We start from the raw sequence: 6,657 nt of genomic DNA on the forward strand, positions 1-6,657 counted from the left end.
AAAATGCAAGGGAGGAGGTGTGACTGAGCAGAATTCAATAGTGCTCGTAACTCACTGGCGCTGTATGTCACAGAATAAATCAGAGTCCTTCATTTTACTTTTGCTGGGTCTTGAGGCCAGCATGGGACGATATCCTCAGTCAGGAGGGTGTAATATACTGCTCGTCTTTTCTGCTCTGCTAAATCAAGCTATTTTGCAGGAGAGAACACGTATTGTCAAGCTATCCCTGGCATTCATTCCTTCTAGAGCTTATTCTTCACTAGGGATCCAGTTGTACTTACAGTATATGCTCTGTCATGTTCGTTGAGCCTGAGGCTGTATCACAAAAAAATAATCCACAGATTCTCCTTTTTTTTTTTAATTTAGCTTTTGACATGCCTGATAGAAAAATAACCCTAAATCTGGGTAATCCAGTTTGCAGAACATCTGAAGCATAAGTCATTTCAGAGTTTGAACCAAACCCAAATCCATTCACATCAAATCAATTTATTTAATTATTTCAAAACCACCTTCCAATTCCACCCCCAGAGCCTATTTATGTGCCTTGCCAGTATAGCTAGCATTGTGGACTGGCTTCCCGTTTATATTCACATGTAGAACAATAGGATGCACTATAAAAAACATGCATTTTGTGACACATCCATCTAAATGTGTCAGCATATGGCAGGGGATCCTTTTCTGCAGGTGCAAGCTTTGCAAATGGCAGTTGCATTAGAAAAGTCTCATCTGACATACAAACTGTGGACTTAAGTGGTACCTGTGTGAACAGAATGAGTATCGGTTCTCTCCCTCCATGGATATTTTTCTGAGTAAGAAAAAGCTTAGCTTTGTAAAGAGTACGATAAAGAGTAGGAAAGATCACTTCAGTAAGTTGCAAAGAATAGTCGTGCAAATCCAAAAGGGTAATTTTGTGAAGTGATTAATTGCTTATGCTGTGAAGGCTGCATGGCCTGAAGTAAAAATGCACATGCTATCATCCCCAGATTTTTTATGAGTTCAGTAACAAAGGTAGAGGATATATAATTTACAAACCTTTTCAAGACATCTTGGGAACTAAGAGGCTAGAAATAAAAGACATGCTGATGTTTACATGAATACACCTCCAAATGCAATGTCTTATGTTTTCAATTAGGGATGCACCTTGTCTTCTGCAGGTGAGACCCGACCAAAAAAAACCCAAAACCCTCCAGCAAAAGAATGGAGATTTACTTTGGTTGTCAGAGGTAGCTTGTTGCCATCCACAGACTATCAACTCTACTTGTACTTGCTAAATTCATAGACCTTTGCCTTTTGGGACTTTTCTGACTTTTATCTGTAGTAGTTTGCCCTTTTTTGCAGAGAAATTACTTTGTACTGCCCCAAAATCCCACTCTTAGATTTGCTGTTCTTGTACCCTGAGAAACCGAGGACTCACAAGTCTCCTCATTCTTCTCTCCGTTTGCTCAATTTTTTCCTTTCCTCCATTAAGCTCATTTGCTAAATGTTTTTCCATGCTTTCTCTGCTGTTAACTCCATCATTTCATGGAGTACCAGGTAATTTAAAAGGAGGACAATTTCACAGAATCATTTGGGTTGGAAGGGACCTCTTGAGATGATCTAGTCCAAGCCCCTGCTCAAGCAGGGTCCCTAGAGGCGGTTACCCAGGACTGTGTCCTGGGGGGTTTTGAGCATCTCCAAGGATGGAGACTCCACAGCCTCTCTCGGCAGCCTGCTCCAGAGTTTGGCCACCCTCACAGTAAAAAAACCTGTTTTTTGCTGTGTTCATGTTTACCCTTAGTAAAGAGATTTAGCAGTCACAAACCTGTCACACCTTCCAACCTGTTTCTTTGCACACCTTGTTGACTGCTGTTAGGGAAAGACTCATGACTGTGGGAACTCTGCAATTACAGACATGTTCGTTCTTTTTTACATCCTTGGTCCAAAGCTAACTGATATCTTTATCTTCAACTGGGACCTTAATTTTACCATTTTCCTAGACGAAAATGTCAGTATTTCCATGTTTGCTGTATTTGATTCCCTGTTAAATTCCCTCTCATTTTGTTTTATTCTGTGTATACAACTCTTACTGACATTTAATCAAGAAAACTAGTGACCTGTCATAGCCTTTTCCCACTGCTATTATACTAAGACCTGACATGTCTTAAAGTGAATTCCTGTCTTGTTTCAGAATATTTGCTCTTTGTTTTGCAGTGTTCATACTACACAATCTCTTCACCTCCCAAACCTATACGTTCTTCCAGACCAAAGTGTTTTTCGTTTTACCTTGTGTCTTGCATCCAAAAGTCAAAATATAATGCTGGACCATGTTTTTGCTTACCACGAAAGGTTTTTTTCAGAACTCTATTATGCATTCTTACCATTGTCAGTGCCCTCCTCCTGACTCCTACCCTCTAATTGTTATGAGTTTTCTATGCTCATCTTCTGAATCTGTCATCTTCACCCTTTATAATCATATCACACATTCTTATCACACCCAAGCTTTTTTTTTCTCTTCATGTTCAAGGCTCTCCAAGCCCCCTACAATAAAAGGGGACAATAAAGACTCCTTCTACGAACCAACAAGAATGGTGTGAACATGCAGTTGCACATATGTGCTGAATCTCATCTTTGCTTCAGTGAAAGCAGGTTGTCGCCCCTGGATATCTCTGGCTACACAGGAAACAATTCTGCTTTGATTTACAACTGGTTTTTAAGGAGGGAGAGAACCTTATGTGTTAATCATATCATCAGTAGTCACAGTCAAGGCCCCTAGGGAAAAAAACAGTACTAAAAAATACAAGAATTGTATCAATAAAAGTCATCTGGTTTAATACAAATTTTAATTTGACTTCGAATGCAGCCATTTCTTTAACCAGAGTTTTTTTCTAGGATCTTGTACAGTTGAGTAGATTTCACCAGTTCAGACACCCAAGAAGCTGTTTTTGAAAGAATCAATAAAACCATGATATTCTTAATCACTTTGTATAAATAAGACAACAAATTAGTGCATAATAAGAAGTCTTTTGTAGCAAAGGACAGACTAAAGTCCCAAAAGTATAGCCTATGATATATTAGAATAAAGAAAGGATGTAACCAGGTAAAACAAGAGGTGCTGCTTAGGCATAGTCTAAATGTGTTAGTTTTTATTTTACACTGTAATAAATACTATTTCTGTATCAAAACTTAGCTTATATATATCCTGAATGGTTAGCAACTTCTAGCTACTTTAATTTCTTCAAATTGGAATTACATAGTCTCTCTACTGTTACGTCTTTGCCTAAGCACATCTCAGGAAAATAGTATTAACCACCAGTAACTTTTCTGCCATGTATAAAGTCATGGGTTCAGGGACTGGCTAGAAAGAGAATTACATTAAAAGACATCAATATTTTACAGGATTTCCCATCTTGAATATAGCAGAATAAAACCTGTATCTGTAAGGAATATGCATTTCAGTACTTCAGCAGGGCAGTACAATAAGGTAATTAGCAAATGTAAAACCAAGACACAATTCTTTCGTAAACTGACTTATTCAGGCAGGGCTGGAAAACTGGAGTGGTACTCGGGAGTGACCGTCCATGCCACTGCGGTGTGCTGTGTCTTCAGGTTTTCTTTCATCCTGATGTGGGTATCGCCTCTGCAATCAAGTTCTTTGCAACTTGAGGTGAGCAGTAGATCAACTGGGCACTATGGGAGGCTTGCCAGATTAATTTGGCCTGCTGCCTGTTGTTCAATCTGGAGTCATTGAAGCCCTGGGTTTCCCTGGGACCGTGCTGCCAAATACTCCATATGGGATGCCCAGAAATATAGCCTAATGTTAGGGAGATTTAGTTCTCCTGCGTCTCAATGGGCCTATACATTTTTAACAGCAATCCTTGTTTTTACCTTCCAAATGAACCTTGAAAAGGTCTTGTGAACCTTATTAAAGAATGAGGTTTTAAATTATGTGACATAGCTGTAGTTGACATAGGCTACAGAGGAAGACATTTATTTCCAGAAGTTACATCTGTCCTACAGCTGAAGCAGGACGAGTCATTCCTAAAGTGTAATTGTGTCATTGAGCTTTGGCCCGCAGACTAGAGAGTACTCACAACCTCTGTCGCGTATTGCGTTGACCCGAACAGCGTATAGGCCATGATATCTTGTGCTGAATTCCTTCGCAGAGGAAAAGTAGCTCCATTTGTAGAAAATGGGTCAGGCAATGGGACCAACAATAGGGACAATAAATAATAAACCAATAGTTAATCAGACTGTAACAGCGTGTTTTCTTATTGCAAAAATTACAGTCTTTTCCACAAATGTAAGCCTGTCTTTAATACAGCAGAAATGCTTAGATCAATCAGAATGCACATTTTGTATGGTACTAGGGAATTTAAAAGGCAAAAGAATTTACCATTAGAAAATAGATTTGTTTGTGGAATTACATATTTTAGTCTTATTAATGGCACAGCTCTCTGTCCTATGGCACTCTACACAGTCTAATGCTTTTCATTACTCATGAAAGAGCTGCACGAGCAGGCTATATGCTATTTGCTCAACGTTCTAGGTTATTTAATATGGTTTTTTTTTTTAATGATCTGAAATACTTGGCAGAGTTGGTGGAAATCCAGTGCTTTTCAGAGCTTTACTTCAGTGTTAGTCTGCAAGAGCATCCTGGAGGGTGCATGTTTTGGGAAGGAATGGCGATATGGACTTGGCAGTGTTAGGTTTATGGTTGGACTCAATCATCTTAAAGGTCTTTTCCAACCTAAATCATTCTGTGATTCTATCTAAAATAAAATTGGGCCATCTGTGGGACTTACTTGTCTAGCACAAGAATTTGGAATTTAAGCAAAATTATTTTCTTTGAAACAAGTATTTCATGGGAAAAAAATCACTGTTTTTTCCTTGTTTTGTGACTGAAAGGAACAGTAATTTTTAAAAGCACTGAAACTCAGCAAAACATGGCATAAAATCCCAAATATGCTTTCCCTAAAGATTTTATATTCTTACAAATTTCTGATTACGCCACTGGTTTTCTGTCAGGCTAAAATGTCAGTGAAAATATATAGAATTAGACTTCCTTCCCTCCACTCATCCTAAATCATCTGAGAGATGCAGCAATTAGTAAACAGAGCTGAGGTTCTCATACTTCTTACAGTGCCTGTGAAATCTTTTTGAATTGCTATTAAGACGAACCTATAACTGTTAAGATGAATAAAATGTGTGATCTTGCTTCACGATCATACCCTTTGTTTAGAATTTTGTTAAAATACCTCTAATTTATTCCAAAAGTTTGTTTCTAAACTATTTTTTCCCTCTGATAATGTAGTCAATTAATAAGCATTGAACAGATAAAGAGTGAAGAAGACTTTATCAAAACTTTCAAATACATCCTCCACTTGCTGCTTTTCAAAAGTAATCGAAAAACAACCATATTGTTGAACAATGAAGATTTAGGGTGGTCTGAGAACAACCTTAAAGTTGAATCTCCTTTTAGCTGGCCTGTGACTTTTATTATGGTGTCACACACTGCCTTCAGGTCTTTCCCTTGGGTGGCTATTTGTGCAACGTGGTAGCAATTTACTTTACGTCAACTGGAATTTGTTTATAGAAAGCATGTAGTTTTACATCGTACTTTTCCTTTGTTTTCTTCAAAAGTACTTACATGCTTCTGTTTTCTTAGAAATATTCTTTCAGAAAAGACAGTAACTCAATAGAGGTATTAATATTTTATTTTGGATTAATTTCTGTTTTGCTTTTTGAATGATGATTAATGTGTCAATAAGAACAGTAAAGATTCTTCAGGATGCTTTATGGCCATCTTTTTAACAGCACAGAGATAAGACAGTATTTTGGATTATTTTTTTTTCTCTTTCCGCATCAAAAGGATGTAAGTATTACCAGAGAAAACAAAATAAAATATTCACTCTTCTTATCCTGTTCCATTTCTTCACAATGTGATTCCCTGATTCCCTGTCACCAGGGGTAATCCTGGTTCCAGTGGCATGAGTTGTAACAGCTGCATATTTATGGGCAGTGAGCTTGAGAAGTGAAAATCTAATTTCAGGTTGACATTATACCTGAGTCTTTTCAATAGACTATCTTGGCAAATGTGAAGGAAAATGGTAATATGTCAGTCCTGAACAGCAACCTGATACGAATGGTAAGAACTACATAAAACCTGCCCTATCGTACCTTTTGTTTCTTTTTTAAGAGTTTAAGTGACCTGCTGTTACTTTATGATGTGACCATTCCTGTGTCAAGCTCCTTGGAAAAACTACTGCCTTGATGCTGCTTTTGAAGCAAAAGATTACATCACAAGGAGAGGGCACACTGCCTGCTTTCCCATTCCATACACCGAATCCATTCTAGCGCTGAGTGTGGGTGCAAGCCTTTGAGACCTCTTATGTCCAGGTTAGCCTTTTTTCCAGCTTTATGTGCTAATATATAAACTCTTATAAACTTCTGGGTTTCTTTCTTTATTGTGCAAATTACATTGGACTGTAATCTCTAAGCCTTTTCTTCACTAGAAACGGAAGCTGCGTTATTTTGGTAATGCAGATGTTAATAATGGTGAAGATAAACCTGAGGCCTTGTTTGAACTGGCAGATTCTAGAAAACTAACAAAATTATTCAAGATACAGATTTTCTGTATGACACTAAAATCTTTTATGGATGAATTCAAGTGGGTCTTTG

This window comes from Buteo buteo, chromosome 4 (genome assembly GCF_964188355.1).
Source record: "Buteo buteo chromosome 4, bButBut1.hap1.1, whole genome shotgun sequence".
Classification (NCBI taxonomy): Eukaryota; Metazoa; Chordata; class Aves; order Accipitriformes; family Accipitridae; genus Buteo; species Buteo buteo.